We start from the raw sequence: 19,137 nt of genomic DNA on the forward strand, positions 1-19,137 counted from the left end.
GATTTGTCAGAAAGATTAAGCTATTTCTTATAATTTGGGCTAAATATATCTCACAGCTCAAATGTAAATTTCTGGCCAAAGAATATGGATCACTCAACGAACACCCATTAGTTTATGCTCAAGGAGAAGCAGTGCAAACCCTCAAAATCCCTTGTCTGAAGTAAACTTTTAGTCACTTTTTTTTCAGTGAGGTTAATTTCGTAACTTGAGAGGTGAACTTGTATAACGAAGAGAAGTATCTTTAAGTTCTTATTGAGGGGAGAGACTACGTCGTCTTTGTCTTGTCAGCACTTAACATAATGCCATGGACGAATACACTGTTCAATAAATGCTTATCAAACTGAATTGGACTTTTAAAAAACAAGTAATCCAAAACCAAAATATCTCAGTGCTCCTAAAAGATTCATATTTCTTTTCCAAATGCCTTTTAACTTATACCTCACATGGTTATATTTTTAATGAATAGTCTATATTATTATTTATGTTCAGAAGGGAATATTTACCCATGAGTGTTTTAGGCTATATAAACTTAAAAATAGATTTGGGAAAATAAAGGTGGGTTTTGTTTTGTTTTTTAACCACAGGGACAATTTCAGAATCTTTTCCCAGTTACCTAATGTTAATTGATCCCTGAAAATATTTTAGAACTCAAAGCAATTTTCATCAACTAACATCTCCAGGAAAATATATTAGGCACAATTAGTCATTAATTTGAAGTGCTAAATTGCAACCGACTGCTATATCAAGGCACACAAGTACTGTTGTCCAATACTCAACAGGAGGGAAAGCGTGGTGAGATTCTGGCTTCATTTACCTCTCCCTTTCCCCACTGCTCTCCTGAGACTCTTGTGAAGAAATCAAGAGTGAGAATAAAGAGGCACCATGAAAAACATACTTATTTTAATAGTTGTGAATTGTTTCTATGACTCAGTGATAATTAAATAAAAATTAATGACTGAAAAAGTAAAAGGTATGAAAAAAATTGACCAATAACACAAAAATTGTCTTCAGTTTATTAAACAAAATCTTATTGGATACATGAAACCATTAACACATTCAGTTCCCAGAAAAGACTAAGAAAACTTTTATATGATTTTGTGAAATTTATCATCTTTTATTAATGATGTAATTCAATTCTGCAATCAACATATTCAGTGATAATGAACATTTTAGAACTTGACTCTGGAAATGTTCATAATAAAACACTTTGAAAACTCAATTATCCAAATACAATACACACTTTGCATTATATTTATCTCCTAATTTTTTTCTATTGTTCCATTAAATTCAGTGCCATATTTGGTATTACTTTGAGGTGTGTTTTCAAGATACAAAATACTCAGATACAGGTTTATGCTGATTTACAGACACTAATGAATATTTAATTCCCAGATATTTAGATGCATTATAATATCATGTAATTTACATCACAATAAGACAACAAAATGCAATTAAATTGAATGTAAGAATCAACTTCCTATCTCTATCCAAGGCAGATGATAACATTTTTTAAATAGCTTATAAAGATGAGAGTTTTAAATATAAACTAATGAAACAGAATTTTCTCATAGGCGTATTAAACACCTAAGCAACAATTCATTTCACTACCTAAGTAGGAAATGTCTGCATGTCAACTAAAATAATTGTATTTGAAGCTACTTACGTGCAAACATACAGATGGATACATATGGATGGATGGGTAGATAGATAGATGATGGTCTTGTCATCAGCTTTACAGAATCAGAGGTAGAAATTTAGAAATACATTATTGTTCTTGTTTCCAGAAAATTATTTTTGTTTTGTATTTGTATTTATATTAAGCTTCCATGATGATAATACTGGTAAATTGTGTGTGATGATACTTCAGAAAAATGATAATACCATGTTCAATATTGATTATACACCAAACCGTGGTCAAGCACTGACTCTGGCATACAGTCCTCGGGTGGACAGTCGGGTGGACAGACAAGAAACACGATAGTTGATCTCTGTAACCGGTGCTGTGGCAGTCGGGGGAGGAAGGAGGGGTGGAGGCAGACTCATGGAGTCCTCAGTACGAAGTCGAAATTTTGACACCAATATAAAGGCGCTAGTGGTGCAGACGTGAATATATTGCCAAGGACTGTAACAGGCAGAGAGCACCAAGACAGTACCCAGACCCTAAGGTGTGTACCCAGCGTGATAAGGGAGTGGCTGTGGTCTGATCAGGAGTGAGGGGATGAGTAGCAGGACGCTAGGGCCGGGCACAGGAGAGGCAGAATGGGATCAGACCATGATGCCCTTTCCCTGGGGACCTGAAGCCCCTGGAGGGCTTTGGGCAGCGAAGTGATGAGACCTGGCCAGCGTAACAGGGGACACTCTGGATGTTGGTGATGGGAATAGACCATAGAGAGGCAAGCGTGGGTAGAAACAGGGGTATATTAAAATCCTGGGTGTGTTTTGAAGACAGAGCTAGCAGGTTTGCTAATGGATTGAATATATGAGACAATTAGAAGACTCAAGGAAGACTGCAATTTTGAATTACAGCAACTAGAAGGAAGGAATTGCTATCAACTGAGACAGGGAAGACCGAAGGGATCAGTTTATTTTTTTCTTATTTTGGAGGATTAGGGTAACATTGGAGCTCATTTTCGGACCTGTTGAATTTGAGATATGTATTGGTGGCAAGGACAAGAACGCAATTAAATAAATGGCTTTGGAGTCTTATGAGAGGACAAGGTTGGAGTTACCAGTTTGAGAGAAATCAGTATGTAGACGATTTTAAAGCCATGTGACTGAATACAATCTTCACAGAGGAAAACACAGGAAATAAATTCAAGGACCAGACTGGAGACACTCAAAACATACAAAGTCTGAGAAACACAGAGGAATCAGCAAAGGAGACTGAGGAAGAGTGGCCAGCAAGGCAGGAGGAAAGCCAGAGGAGGCTGGGGCCCTAGACGCTGAGTGGGGAAGGGAAGGCCTGCCCACCTGTGTCACGGAGACTGCAAACGACACGGATGGCACGCAGACTGCAGAGTAACCACAGGAGGCAGCAGTGGCACCGCCATTTGTGAACGTCACAGTTTTTGTGGCATAGTCGGGGTATAAGACTGATTGGACTGGGTTAAAGAGAAAAGGAAGCAGAGGAAGTGGAAAGTGGACGGACAGGTTTCAAGGATTTTTGCTGTGCAGAGGGATAGAGAATTGGAACCAAGAGAAGAAGGTGGGGTCCATAGAGGGTTTGTTTCCGCATGGGAGAAATGACAGCACGTTTGCATGCTGAGGGGAATGGCCTGGGAGACAGCTGGGAAAGGCGGCGGGAAGGGCTGCAGGGAACAGCGCTTTTGCCATATTTTGGTGTTCCTGTGGAGTGGGTGGCTGTAAACAGCCGCATGAGTAGTTCAGAAACAGGGGACGAGCACAGTATAGGAAAGCAGGTGCCGGGGACACAAGCGTGTGTTGTGTGGTGGAGGGAGCTTGTGGAAGGCTTCTCCCAGTGGCTTCTGTTTTATCAGTGGCATAGGTCATCAGGTGGACGTCGGACGGGGAAGGGTACAGAAGATCTGATGAGCAAATGGAGGGCGTGAAACAGCTATCTCGTGAGTGTGAGAAGGAATGTATCAGGAAAATGTGGTACGATTTCTGAGCATCATTAACCTGCTTGAGATTAGCCTTTACGACTTTAACGTGAGCATATTCGCCTGGCAGCCTCCTGCTACTGTAGTCCGTGGTGTGTTTAATTTATAGGTCAGGTGCCCCGCCCTAGGGAGGAAGCCAACAGCTAATCTGGCCATGTGGGTTCCTCAGGCCTAATGCTGGTAAAGAGATTGCCTTTTCCTACGGATGGTATCACCAAGACTGAGGGAAATTCCAGTGTTTTGTGGGATGTGGGGAGATTCTCATTATTCCAGTGACTTGAGCACTGACTCGCTCTCATGTATTGGGGGCTACAGGTACGGAGAATACAGGAGTGGACAAGTAGTGTGAGAGGGTTTACAACCAACATACCTTTAGAAACACTGAAGACTGTATCTAGAGGATGGACTGTGGTCCCAGAAGGAAAGTCTAAGGAAATGAAGGACCAAAAAGAAGAAATGGTAAACAAAGACATTGGTAAACTTGCACCATAAAAACTCCCAACCTTCATATAAAATAGTTACAGAAAGGTTTAATCTATGATGGGGAACAAAAACAGAACTAAAATTGTGCACAACAATGGAATATTAATTGAGAGGAGGCTGATCAGTGTTAACTGTTCTAAGTTCTTAGTACTGTTTGGGAGGGGTTAAGATGCCAACTTTAGATTTATTTAGTTAACTATGTAGGATAATTTTCAAGTAAAACCACAGAAATAAAGATGAGTATTATTTGCAAACCAGTAGACAAAAGAAAATAAAAGGATAAAAAAAAAAACTAAAAACAAATGAGTAATTTGAGAATCTACCTCCACCTTCTAAATAGGTTACAACACAGAAAAAGTGAAACAAGTGGAAGATAAAAAGAAGGCTTGTGTTAAACAAATTCAGATATAGCGATGATCACACAAATTGAGAGTGGACTAAGCAAAATGAAAAATCTACGGTTTTTTTAGATAGAATTAAATAAGACCACTATACACTATTGTCAAGACATGGTTAAACAGCTGAAGAGAATGCTACTCTTGCTACAAATGGATGCTTCCATAATAGACAAAACAAAGCTGAGCAGCAATATTATTGTTATAATAAACAAAATGTCAGGGTGCCGGGCGTGGTGGCGCACTTTGGGAGGCCGAGACGGGTGGATCACGAGGTCAGGAGATCGAGACCATCCCGGCTAACACGGTGAAACCCCGTTTCTACTAAAAAATACAAAAAAAAATTAGCCAGGCGCGGTGGTGGCACCTGTAGTCCCAGCTACTCGGGAGGCTGAGGCCGGAGAATAGCGGGAACCCGGGGGGCGGAGCTTGCAGTGAGCTGAGATCCGGCCACTGCACCCCAGCCTGGGCGACAGAGCGAGACTCGTCTCAAAAAATAAATAAATAAATAAATAAAATAAAAAATAAAAAAATAAACAAAATGTCACAATCTTGAAGGTGAAAAGCATTATTACGTGTAGGAATATGAAGAATCTCAATGACCAGGAGGGATTTTTCACTCAAAGACCCCTAAGAAAACAAGCTCCACAGATATTGGAAGACGGACAAAGAGAAATGGACATATTTGCCATCTTGCTGGGAACCTCTGACATACCTCTCTTAGCCATAGATAACAGACAAATATTAGTAAACACACAGGAGATTTGAATCACACAATTCCAAAATTTGGTTGAACAGAAATGTATCATACCCTGAAACGGACTACTAGAAAATGTGTGTTCCTTCAGGTGTATATTAAGAAAATGTGACCCTTTATTAAATCACAAAGTAAACTTCAATACATTTCAAAAAATGCGTAGCACAGAGACTACATTATGTGACTGCAATTAAATTGGAAATTGTCACAAAGATAAGGAAAACATTTTCATACGATTGTAAATGTCAGAACAATTCTGGTTAATTTATGGATCAAAGAATAAATCAAAATGGGAATTAAAATGTATGAAACATTGAAAGATAATTCAAAGACTATGAATTAAAACTGGTAGTCTCCATACAGGAAAGCAACAAGAAAATTATTCTTTTTCAACCCAGTCTGACAATCCATACCTTTTAATTGTAAGGCTTAGTCAACTTATAATTAATGTAAGTCTTGTTACAGCTGGATTTAAGTTCACTATATTACTCTTTGGTTTCTGTTTGTCCCACATGTTTCTTGTTTTTGTTTTGTGGTCTTTTAGCTAAAATTCTTTGCATTGTTATTATATAGTTTTGGAAATTATTCTAGGGATTACCATATGCATCCTTAAATTATTATAGTTTATGCAGTTAATATTGTGCTGTAACATGTAATATATGAAGCATTGTGTCTGTATACATGCATTAATCTGGTATTTGTATTCTTGTTACCATGTATGATACATTCAAGCACACTTCATTTTATTGTGCTTTGCTTTATTGAACTTCACAGATACTGCACGCTTTACAAATTGAAGGTTTGTGGCAACCCTGCATCAAGCAACTCATTTGGTTACATTTTTCCAACATTTTGTGCCCACGTCATGTCTCTGTGTCCTACTTTGATAATTCTCATAGTATTTCCAACTTCTAAATTATCATCTGTTATGGGGATCTTTGATCAGAGATCTTTGGTGTTACTATTGTAACTGTTTTGGGACACCATGAACTGCCTCCATATAAGACAGCAAATGGTCAATAAATGATGTTTGTGTGTTCTGACCGCTCTGACGACAGTGTGTTCCCCCATCTCTCTCTCTGTCTTCCTCTCTTCAGGCCTCCTTGTTCCCTGAGACAGAAGAATGTTGAAATCAGGCCAATTGATAACCCCACAATGGCCCCTAAGTGTTCACGTGAGAAGAAGAGTCGCATGTCTCTCACTTTAAATCAAAAGTTAGACATGATTACGCTTAGTGAAGAGGGCACATTAAAAGCCAAACTAGGATGAAAGCCGGGCCTCTTGCACCAAGCAGTTAGTGAAGTTGTGAATGCAAAGGAAAAGTTCCTGAAGGGAAAGTTCAACTCCAGGGAACACAGAAATGATGAGGAAGAGACACAGCTTCATTACTGATACAAGTTTTAGTGGTCTGGACAGAAGATCAAACCAGGCACAGCATTCCTTTAAGCCAAAGGCTAATCCATAGCAAAGTCCTAACTGTCTTCAATTCTATGAAGGCTGAAAGAGGTGAGGAAGCTGCAGAGGAAAAATCTGAAGCTAGCAGAGGTCAGTTCATGAGATAAGGAAAGAAGCCATCTCCTTAACATAACAGTGCAAGGTGAAGTGGAGAAACTGCAGCAGGTTATCCAGAAGATCTAGTAATGATCATTGACGACGGTGACCACACTAAACAGCAGATTCACGATGTAGACAGAACAGCCTCCTATTGAAAGATGATGCCATCTAGGACTTTCTTAGAGGAGAAGCGAATGCCTGGCTTCAAAGATTCAAGGAACAGGCTAACTCTCTTGGTAGGGACAAATGTAGCTGGTGACCTTAGTGGAAGCCAGTGTTCACTTACCATTCTGAAAATCACAGGGCCCTTAAGAATCATGCTACAGCTACTCTTCCTGTGCTTTACAACTGGAACAGCACAGTCTGGATGACAGCACATCTCTTTATAACCTGGTTTACTGAATATTTTCAGCCCACTGTTGAAACCTACTGCTCAGAAAGAAAAAAAAAATATCTTTCAAAATATTTCTGTTCACTGACAAAGCACCTAGTAACTTGAGTTCTTTTTTTCCAGTATATTTTATTTATCTTTTTAATGTTAGGATTAATGAATACATGTTCATTTTTGTTATATGGGTATATTGTGTAATGCTGGGGATTGGGCATCTGGTGTAACTGTCACTCAAATACTGAACATTGTATTCACCAGGTAATCTTTCAAAGCTCATCCCTCTACCCCTTTATTCCATCCTCCCTTTTGGAGTTCCGATCGTCTATTATTTCCATGGCTATGTCCATGTGTACCCATTGTTTAGCTCCCACTTACAAGTAAGAACATGCAATATTTGATTTTTTGCTTCTGAGTCAGTTCTCAGAAGGGCACCATCCTTGTTGCTGCAAAAGGCAGATTCCATTTTTTACAGCTATGTAGTATTCCATGATATCTGTCTGTCTATCTATCTATCTATCTATCTATCTATCTATCTATCTATCTACCTATCTATCTATCTTATTTATCTACTCAACTGTTGATGGGACACTTAGCTTGGTTCTGTGACTTTGCTATTGTGAATAGTGCTTCAATGAACAAACAAGTATAGCTGTCTTTTTATATAATTTTTTTTCATTTGGTTAGATACCCAGTGGTGGGATTGCTGGGTTGAATGGAAACTCTATTTTTAGTTCCTTGGATATTTCCACAGTGTTTTCCACGGAGATTGAACCAATCTACATTCTCACTAAGAGTGTACAAGTTTTCCCTTTGTCTGCATCTAGTTAATAGTAGTCATTCTGACTGCTGTAAAGTGATACCTTAGTGTGGTTTTAATTTGCATTTCCCTGATGATTAGTGATGTTGAGCATTTTTTCATGTGTTTGTTAGCTGCTTGTATATCTTCTTTTGAGAAATTTCTGTTTATGTCCTTTGCCCACCTTTTAATGGGATTGTTTTTTCTGGTTGAGTTGTTTGAATTCCCGATAGATTATGGATGTTAGTCTTTTGTTGAAGACAAAATTTGCAATTATTTTCTCCTATTCTGTAGATTAGTTTACTCTGTTGATTATTTTGTTGCTGTACAGGACCTTTTTAGGTTAATTAATTCTGATCTATCATTTTTATTTTTGTTGCATTTGCTTTGGGGTCTTTGTCATAAATTTTTGCTTAGACCCGCATCTAGAGGAGTTTTTCCTAGGCTTTCTTCTAGGAATTTTATAGTTTTGAGTTTTACATTTAAGTCTTTAATTTATCTTGAGCTAATTATTGTATATGGTGAGTGGTCCAGTTTTATTTTTCTGCATGTGGCTAGCCAATTTTCCCAGTACCATTTACTGAATAGGGTGTCTTTTTTATTGTTTATTTTTTCAGCTCTGTCAAAGATCACTTAGTTGCAGGTATATGGCTTTATTTCTGAGTTTTCTATTCCATTCCATTGCTCTGTGCATCTATTTTATACCAAAATCTTGCTGTTTTAGTTACTATAGGCTAGTATTATAATTTGATATCAGACAGGGTGATGCCCCTAGATTTGTTCTTTTTGTTTAGGACTGCTGTGGTTACTATGACTCTTTTTGGTTCCGTATGAACTTTAGGATCTTTTTCTCAATTCTATGAAAAAAAGACATCGGTAATTTGATACGAATTGAACTGAATTTATCTATTGCTTTGGGCCGTCTGGGTACTTTAACGATCTGAGAGTTCTGATAGCGATGTACAAGGAGATTAATGTGTTTTCTTGCCTGCTAATGCAATATCCATTCTGTAGCCTATAGATCAAGGAGTAATTTTGTCTTTCAAGTCTTGTTATTTAAGAAATACATTTCATAAGGCTATAACTGCCATAGATCGTGATTCCTCTGGTGGATCTTGGAAAAGTAAATTGAAAACCTTCTGGAAAGGATTCATCATTCTAAATGCCACTAAGAACATTCATGATTCATGGGGGGAGGTCAAAATATCAACATTAATAGCAGTGTGGAAGAAGCTGATTCCTAAACTCATGGATGATTTTGAAGTTCAAGACTAAAGTGGAGAAAGTATCTGCAGATGTGGTGGGAATAGCAAGAGAACTAGAATTAGAAGTCAATGTGACTGAATTGCTACAATCTCATGATAAAACGAACTTGTTTGTTATGTGCGAGCAAAGAAAGTGGTTTCCTGAGATGGAAATGACTCCTGGTAATGATGCTGTGAACATTGTTGAAATGACAACAAAAGGTTTAGAATATTACATAAACTTAATTGATACAGCAGTAGCAGTGTATGAGATTATTGATGCCAGTTTTGAAAGAAGTTCTACTCTAGGTAAAATCCTGTCAAATAGCATCACATGCTGCAAAGAAACCTTTCATGAAAGGAAGAATCACTGTGGCAAATTTCATAGTTGTCTTTTTTCTTAAAATTGCCACTGCCACCTCAACCTTCAGCAACCATCACCCGGATCAGTCAGCAGAGCCGTCAACACCGAGACAAGACCCTTTACCAGCCAACTGATTACAGCTCTCTGAAGGCTCAGGTGATTATTAGCATTTTTTAGCAATTAAGTATTTTTAAATTAATACATATAGATTGTGTTTTTTAGACATAATGCTCTCACACACATAAAAGACAGCAGTATAGTGTAAAGATAACTTTTATATGCACCAGGAAACCAAAAATTATTTGACTCACTTTATTGTGATACTCTTATTAAGGCGGGCTGGAACTGAACCTGCAATATCTCTAAAGTATGCCTGTATTGGTTACAAACTCCATCAAACACTACTATAATTTTTGTTTAAGAGGTCATGTATATTTTATTCTTATTAGTAGTAGTATTATGTAGAGACAGGATCCAGCTGGAGTGCAGTGATGATCATGGCTCACTGCAACCTCAACCTCCTAGGCTCAAATGATCCTTCCACTTCAGACTCATGAGTAGCTGGGACTATAGGCATGTGCCATCACACCTAGCTAATTGTTTTTACTTTTTTAAAAAATATTTTTTCTCCACAGATGAGGTCTTGCTATATTGGTCTCAAACCAAGGCTAGTCTCAAACCCCTGGAGGATCCTTAAATGATCCTCCCACCTTGGCCTCCCAAAGTGCTGGAATTACAGGCATGATCAACTACACCTGGCCAAAAGTTAGGCATATTTTAAATAAATCAAGGATTTAAGCATATAATGATATTCTTTTATATTTAGTTCATATTTATGATTTCTAGTATTCTTCATTCCTTTCTGAATATCCAAATTTTGATCTGGCATTGTTTCCCTGCAGTCTGAAGAACTTTGTTTGTATTTATTATAGTATCAGTCTTCTGGAAACAAATTGTTTTTCATTATTTCAAACCATCTCACTTGGTCTTTTTTGGTTCTTTTTTGAAATATATTTTCACTGGAGATAGAATTCTGGGTTAACAGCTTTTTTTTTTCTCTCCAATATTTTAAAGATGTTACCCTCATTTTTTCCATCTACTCTTTTAGAAATTCTGTAAATCAGCCTTCACGTACCTGTTGTTTCACCACTGGTAACGTTTCACATGTTTTTCTTCCATGGCTACTTCTAAGACTTCCCATCTTTGGTTTTCAGCAGTCTGACTTTGATTTATCTCATTTTTGTTTCTGTTGGTTCATTTGTTTTGTTTTGTCTTTTCAATCTTGCTTGAAGCTCGCTGAGTGCCCTGAATCCATGTTTGTTTTTCAGTAAATTTTGAAAACGTTTCCCTATTATTTTTATTTTGGCACAATTTTTCTATTTTAGTTCCTGTTGTTAGTCTCTTCCTGCGTTTAATTCATAAATTAAGCTTCATCATAGGTGTGAAAGTATAGGGGAAAAATGTAGCATATTGTATGCAAGATTTGATAGTACGTAGGGTTTAAGGCACTCACTGGGGGTTATAGAACGCACCCCTGCAGATAGGCAGGGGCTACCTGTACAACATAGCATTGTTAATCACAGTTGCCATGCTGTGGACAAGCAATCAAAGAGAAAGTTTAGATGAAGTTCACATGTATATTTGAGGGGCTCCCACCTTTGCTGCTCCTGTCTTCTGGCATTTTATACCTTCTCTTCAGGCTCCTATAACAGCCCCAAAGTCAGACCTCTAATTGCTATCTGATTTTTCAAGCTTGTAAACTGTGGCTATCTTCTTAAATCCTGGCTGTCCCATATGATGTGGACAAGGGGGTGCCCTCAGGGAAAGCACCACACAAATGCAAATATCACCCAGTGTAGTCCGCCTCTTTCAAGGGTTGTTTTCCCTCCATTGTCTACCCAATATTAGCCATTTGCCAGTGGCTTCAAATATTTTAAAAATAGTTTTAAAGTAGTTTTTTTTTTTTTCCTACGGCAAGTTATTCTGATCGTCATTACTCTGACCTCATTCTATACTTTCTAATAGCACACGTTAGGTGCTCAAAATTGCAATGAGAAGGCACGTGACTCTTTAAATGGTTTATATATTGTTAAATATTGACGGCTACCTGAAGTATTTCTTAAAAATAATAGCTGACTACTATTTTAAGTTTTCAAATAAGGCCAGAGTTTAAAATAGATCAAAAAGTCAAAGTAGAGGTATATTTTGGATAACTTTGAAACTGAAGTGAGTTTAATAGAAAAATGTTCTAGCTTGATTAAGTAAATAGCCATACGATAAACATTTCAGTGTGCTGGGAGAAAAACAGACACTCTAGATACTCATAAAATTCCACCCAAGGAGGAAAGGTGAATTTAATAAAAAATGAGGAAATGAGTTTATCTCCCTTTGTCTCCCTATTTATGATTATGGATAAGAAAAACACATTCTTAAGAACTGAAGTGAGGTATAATAGAATGGATAATTTAATAAAAATTTGCATAATATTCTCTAGTGGGGGTTTCCTGTTATTTCATTTTGAAATTGCTTATGATTATCGATTATTAAATTTATTTACAGCTCCTATTTATAAATTAAGTTTTCTGTCTGTAATTTGTTGCTTTTGTATCTGTTTACACAAACCCCAAAGTGCTTGTGATTTATTTGTTTATCTTAAAGATGGAATGAAAAGGCTTACTGTACCTTTAAAGACCATAAATAATCTTGACATTGTTCTCTAGGACGGTGTAGGGAGTAGTGCTGTCTGAGGCTTTCACACTGAAGAGTTCCATCCTATTCATAAAGCACTGGGCGGCTTGGTGGCAGTATCGGATCGCTGACACCAGACAGCAGAGCTAGTATGATGAAGAGCCACAGCCCTCGTTTTGAGGGCTATTATTCTTATTATTCTTAGTCTGAAATCATGCTCAAGAATATGGAGGCTCTCCCTGAAAACTGTTATAGGCAGACTTCTCAAATCCCAGCAGTAGCTGCCCACCAGTTGCCAATGGTTTCTGCTACTTTGCTGTGCAAAGGTGGCACGGGCCCACCTCTTCGGCATGGATTTGCCTGAATCAGCTCAAAGATCCCCACGGTGTCCCTCTCCAATAGGAGAAAAGGGCAGACACCTTTCCTAAGGAGATGGAGGAGCCAAAAATTATTCTAAATGTCCCTAATCTCAACCCTCAGACTATTTGTCACTGATTATATAAAATGGAACAGAGGGCAGGGTGTGATGGCTCACGCCTGTAATCCCAGCACTGTGGGAGGCCGAGGTGGGTGGATCACGAGGTCAGGAGATCGAGATCATCCTGGCTAACACAGTGAAACCCTGTCTCTACTAAAAATACAAAAAATTAGCTGGGCATGGTGGCAGGTGCCTGTAATCCCAGCTACGCAGGAAGCTGAGGCAGGAGAATCACTTGAACCTGGCAGGCAGAGGTTGCAGTGAGCAGAGATTGTGCCACTGAACTCCAGCCTGGGTGACAAAGCAGGACTCCGTCTTCAAAAAAAAAAAAAAAAAAAAAAAGAAAGAAAAGAAAAGAACAAAGACGCAGACACCCTGGGCATAGGAATAATGAACTTTCATGACAAAAAATGAAAGAAAACGCCTCCCCCGAGGGAGCATCCACAACGCAGCGAAGCGTTTCACTTTGGGCACAAAATTACTGAAACCTTATCATTTTTGAAATATCTGAAATCTCCTTGGATAACCACGACTCCGTCAATCCTATTCTGTTATGCTTTGGTTGCACTGATTTTTCTGAAGGGTTGGGTTTCTATTGTGACGGCAGTGGGGAGAGAAAGAAGCTATTGATAGCAAGGGTGTAGTGTAATCGGTAGTACTAAACCAAAACCAGGACATATCATCCAGTAAAGAATGTGTACGCCACTTCTAGGTATAAAAATAAATCTTGGCAGATGAGGCTTGAGTATCAACATATTGGAATTTCCAAGATAATATTATAGTTCATGGGGCGAATAATATAAAAAAGAATTTCCGAAAACTCAGGGTCACATCAGCATATTCAGAGCACGCAGCCACCGTGGGTGGAGTGTGCAGGGCAGCAGCTTGTTGAAGAACTGCTTCCAGGTTTTCTCTGAATGGCTCACAAAGAGCATGGAGCCAAGAAGCCGAGGTGAGACCGCTGTGATGGTGACAACGGACAAGGCCCACAGAAACTCTTTTATGGTGGCTGTGGCTGTATAAAACCACCCAGTGCGACTTGCCTGGGACAACATTGGCTCAAAACCAAGGAAGCAAAGATTCTGTTGTATCATAGTCTAGGAAAATAAAGTAAATCAACAAAATAAAGCCACAGTGTACATCTCGTGTGTGTTTTCTCCGTACACTCAGTTCTGTCCCCAGATGGCGGGGTTAAGTGGCGTGGAAGAGTCCTGCGAACTGAACCCGCGTTCTCAAGGGCCTGCGGCGTCCTGAGGGGATGGGAGGCCCCTTCTCATCCTGTGGGTGCCAAGTGAGGCCTTGTCGGTAATAAATCTCCGATTTTGTATTTCAAAGTCCTACCGGGCAGGATAATTCTTTTTGTGTGGTTCCTAGAGCAGCGCTATGAGCATTTGAACATGTAATCAGTGCTGCTTGATAATGAATGCAGGGTTTCACAGCGCAGAATCGAATCGGTCCTGGGAGAAAACGACCTGAGTCTGAGAGCGCGTTCCCCGGCCTGTCAGTGCGAAGCATCTCGGGTTAAGAGCCGCTTTCAGCCACCTTGAGCCGCCCGCAAGGCCAGGCCCAGGCCCGGGGACGGCTCAGAACGGAACACAGATTGCACGGTCCGCCTCACCGAAAAACCCAAAACCCAACAGCGATTCTTACAGGGCCACTCGCACCTCAGGCCGTTTTGCAGGAAGGTCACGCCGCCCCCAGACTGCCAGGAACCGAGAAGCACTCAAGGCCCAGAGGTCCTTCAAACGACCTGAGAGACTGTGGAAAGGTAACTCAGCTCTGCTACCCAGGACACAGCCCTTTTCCCACGCGAGGACACGGTCAGCGCTGCCTCTTCCCCACCAGCGTCCCATTTCCAAGCGCAGGCAAAGCGGTCAAGCCCAGGGCAGCCGCGGGCTGCGAGGTCCCCGCAGGATTCCCGGGCCGCTTCCAACTCTGCTGTGTCTTCCTTGTTTCCTGCCCCAACCCGTTTTCAAATGCGACTGATTCTATGAGCTACCCAATATCCTAACAGTGCTTTTCCTTTTAGTATAACTGGAGTCCATTTCTAGTTTTTCTTTTTTTTTTTTTTAATGAAAGAACCTTAAGATATGAGTGATCCATAAACGTCTTTACTATCAAGGTATATTGAGAAATAGAATAATTAAATTGGGAACAAAATTTATTCAGTGATACCATTTTGTTTAAATATATTAATATATGCATGGCAAAACAGAAATGGATACTATACATTTCATAAGGTATGTATGACACCTTTGGAGAATAGGTTTCTTTCTTTGACCTCCTTATATATTTGTGTTTTCATTTTTTAACCAAACTATATTACTATGAAATAAGAAATTGAAATACTCATGACTAGAAAAGTTCATCAAAGAATCTGTGTTTTCACAATCCTTCTAATCTACATGCTCTTGTCGCCTCAGCTATTAGACACTGATGTGTTTACACGCAGAGCAGCAGCGCATTGATGACCAGCGCCCAGCGGCAGAGGAGGAGGAGCAGTAGCAGAGCTCCTTATGGTCAGGAGGTCACAGGTAGCAATAGAGGTTGTGCATGGCTATTTACTAAAGAGAGTTAGAAGTAGACATTTAGCATGTTTTGTAGAGGGGTAGGGGAAGGTGGGGAGTGGGGGAGGAAGAGAGAGAGACAGAGAGAGAGAGAGAGAGAGAGAGAGAGAGAGAGAGAGAGAGAGAGAGAGAGAGAGAGATCAGCCTAAGACCAATAATTCAAATTCACCTAAAAAACTAACTAGCAGACATTGCACTCTACTAGCTGTCAGGTACTGCAATAGATAGTTTTACTTCCTTGTTTTTCCATTAACTCTTCTTTTACATTTTTTTGGTTGGTTAATTAATTTTTGTGTGTGTCAGTGAAAAAATATGTTGAATTTCACCAGCTCTTAAGTGCAGAACTAAGACTTAACCCCATGATCTTTGACTCCAAGTTCATTGCTTCTTTCGCTCGATCCACACACGCAAGGATTTAGTGAACTATATGTGAAATTTACAAGGGAGGCTGGGGATCAAACACAAATTCTCTAACATCTGGGCTGTTGCATCCAGGAGAGATTTTGGCAGTAGATAATTTGGCAGCTGCCAAGCAGCTCCCATCTTCAGCTAAAGCAACTCACAGCCTCCTGCTCAGTGCTGTCTTGACTCTCCAGCCTTGTGAGGTTTACCGGCTCTTCTACAACAGATAGACGTGTTCTCCCATTATCCAAACGCTTCAGGAAAGAGGGGTTCACAGTTTGGTTGCAAGAAGGAGTTCAGGGTTTTAAATTCATAGAACTCATACCTCGGGCTCTGGAATTCCTCATATTGTTCTCGTCCTTCCACATTAGGAAGAAGCCTCAGGATAAGGTGGAATTATTGGTGGTGGATTACATACCCCGATTATTAGCAGGACACATTATTTAAGTATGTTATGTTTGATGTTTTGTTTTCAGGTTCAGTGATAGATGGGCACTTCCATTCCTGTCTAGTCTTGTTTATGACCAGGAGACACCATTTACAAGATGACTTAGCTCAAGCTGGAGCCATCTCTGCCACTAGAGAGAACTAGCTGGTGTCCGTGGATGGATTTCACTGCATGAGCTTAGTGACTGTCCTCTCTCAGTTCTGAGGGACAAGAGAGGACCCAAGCAGAGCACCCGAGTCCCACACGCTGTCCTCCCTGCCCCTTTGTGGAACAGAAGTCCTGCTTTCTCTTGATGATAGTGTGAGTTACATTTGCCGAGTTGGTGACTTTTTTGCTCAGCTGCTACTTCCTAGTGAACCCAAAGTGGCTTGGAACTCAAAGTGGCCAAGCAGCAGTCACTACTTAGAGCTGAATAGGACTCTTGCGTCTTCTGATGAAAGTGCTACCCTTTGGGGACTAAGATCTCTAATCCTATAGAACCCAGAGTCGCCAGAATGGAAAGCCCAAAGTCTCCCAGTGCCTACAGAGACTGACGGTAAGCAAGTTCACCTCTGATTCCGCTCCTGGCTCGTCTGACCTATGTTTTGTTCCTATGTGGGACACAGTGCTATTTAAAGTCTTTGCTGCAATGTAGGTGCTGCACTCTGGAGGACTGTGACTCATCTTCATAAAATGTCACCGCTGAGCTGGTGCTTCAGCTTTACTGTCAGCAGGCCTTCTAACGTTCTGTTGTACCTGCAGCTTTCAGGGGCATATTGTGTAATATGAAAGATGGATCCCATGCCATCCTGCTTTTAAATGCCCTTTGCTCTGAAGTAGATCCACTTATCTGATATAATGCCATGTGGAATCCTGTGATAGTGGATCAAGCACTCTGTAAGCCCTTGGAGTAGGAAAGACAAACCCAAACATGGAATATATGTCTACTTCTGTGAGAATGCACTGTTTGTCTTTCCATAGTAAAAGAAATCCTTTTCTCTAAGTGGCCTTTTGATCATCTTCAGAGATGGTGCTGTCTTGGGTACCTTGTGTGGGTCTCTGTTGCTGGCAAGTTGGATGTTTGGTGAAGAAATAGCTTGACCAGACTTGGTAAGTAGAAGCCAATCATCACCTCTGTTTATTTCACTGTGATCACTTTGTAGTTGTGCTCTTTGTGCCAGGGCTGGAGTGGCCAGTGACAGAGGCTTACAGATGTCCATTAACCAAGTTATTCTCTATACTTGGGGTCTAGTGTCTTTTATATGTGGATGTTCTCTTGTAGACACATGTGTAACACACATGTTAATGTGTGATCTTCATACTTAGTGTTCATGCCCATTTGGCCACCTACATGCCTCTCTCTCAGACATCTTTGTCCTTGATAATTTAGATTTCTTCTTCCAGGTTCCTGAACAGCTTGGCCAAGCCATTAGCCACTGTTCATCCATCTGTATATAATCTACCATTGGGTCACTTTTCTGCCTGAAATTCTGCCCACTGTGGGAATTTGTCGTCGCCACGGTGTTCTAAGGCCATGCCTAAGTAATGCTGTAGTGGGTAGCTCTTCTGTGATACTGGATTGCATCCACGCTCCAGGTCAACTCATTTATAATTCAACCTTGGATTTTCTGTTTCCTCTCGTCAGATATTTCCAAGAAATTTCCCCCCCTCCACCACAGGGACATAAGTATGACATGAGAGAGAGGTGCTGTGTGATGAAGGAAAACATGGAAATCTGGGATGCCTGGTTGTGCGATTTGCTTGTACTTGCTGGCTCTGCTCATGTTTGATCCTGAATGTGTCGCTTTCGTCGGATGATGGAGATTTTTCTGGGTCCACCTGACCCAGTTCATGAAGGACAGTTCCCTGACCCAGTTCATGAAGGATATGCTGCACTTGATGTACGATAGTCAGGTTCTCTTACTGTAGCAGGGACCAGTAATAGGCCAGGAATTGTTTCTCCAAAGGTACATCCTTCTCCACTGCAGACGGTTTGGCAATGCTCCTCACTTTTGGGGCCTGTGCTGTGACTTCCTCACCGGGCTCGCCATATATTCCACATGGCATATTTTCCCACTGCAGGAAATTCTGATATCATAGCGTCTCCTGAGCTGAGTGGCCCCAGTGGCAGGGCTGCATGCACCAAAGTCTGGATGTGATGCAGAGCTCTTTCTTGCCTGTGTCCACTTTAAGCTGGCGGCGCTTTTTGTCAGTAATAAATAGGCCTGATCGGTATTCTCAGATGTGGATTATGTGACCTCCAAAACCCAAAGAGACTTAAATTTCTTCATGGTGGGAGGTGTAAGATGAAATAATTTATATTTTAATTTTCATGGCATGCCCGTGACTCCTGCTTAAAATTTTTACTGATGTCAAAGGATTCTGAATATTCATATGGTTCATCTCTCATCTTCTGAAGCCCCTCTGTCTAAGCAAGGCCTCTAACATGCTAGCCACTTCTTGCATATCTGCTCTGACTAACGTGACATGGTGGATAAATGTGATCATCTGTGGGTTATCCAGACAGTTCAGATCACTGCAGATTATATTATAATGGGGGAGGGAGAATTAACATTGTCCCAGGCAAATCTGTGAAAGACACTTTTGTATATTGCATGTGAATGCAAACTGTTTTGGATTCTCTTTTCTGATAGAAATAGGAAAGCAATAATTGGCCAAATCAAGGTCACATAGCATGTACTTTAGGTCTTATCAGTCAGTTCTAGCAAAGATACAAGATCTAGCATGGAGGCTGCAATTCAGACCATGACTGGTCATCCTGAGGATCCTCTGGTTTCTGGAGGAGCCAGACTGCTGAGTTAAATAGAGATACGAAAATTATCCTTCAGATCCCATGGGAGGCACTAATTTCTGTTCTCCCCCTCCTCACCCCGAGGCACAATACTAATTCACTGTTTTGGCTGCATAGGAGACTAGTTTCAGGGACATTCACCTGGTCTTCCCACAATCA

The 19,137-nt window shown here is 40.3% G+C and overlaps 2 long non-coding RNA genes across 2 annotated transcripts in view; one reads left to right on the top strand and one right to left on the bottom strand.

Moving 5' to 3' along the window:
* The window catches only part of LOC105466543 (uncharacterized), a 53,575-nt gene that overhangs the window by 9,118 nt on the left and 25,320 nt on the right, over positions 1–19,137 (bottom strand). The window contains exons 4-5 of the long non-coding RNA XR_011620716.1: positions 3,991–4,047; positions 1,664–1,730 (exon numbers count right to left, since the gene is read on the bottom strand). This is a non-coding gene — a long non-coding RNA (uncharacterized lncRNA). The remainder of the gene's footprint in view (positions 1–1,663; positions 1,731–3,990; positions 4,048–19,137) is intronic.
* On the top strand, positions 8,914–17,522 carry LOC105466542 (uncharacterized). The gene is made up of 3 exons (XR_978252.2): positions 8,914–9,760; positions 15,194–15,304; positions 16,216–17,522. It is a non-coding gene; the product is annotated as an uncharacterized lncRNA (long non-coding RNA).

The sequence above is a fragment of the Macaca nemestrina genome, chromosome 3 (genome assembly GCF_043159975.1).
Source record: "Macaca nemestrina isolate mMacNem1 chromosome 3, mMacNem.hap1, whole genome shotgun sequence".
In the NCBI taxonomy this organism is placed as follows: domain Eukaryota; kingdom Metazoa; phylum Chordata; class Mammalia; order Primates; family Cercopithecidae; genus Macaca; species Macaca nemestrina.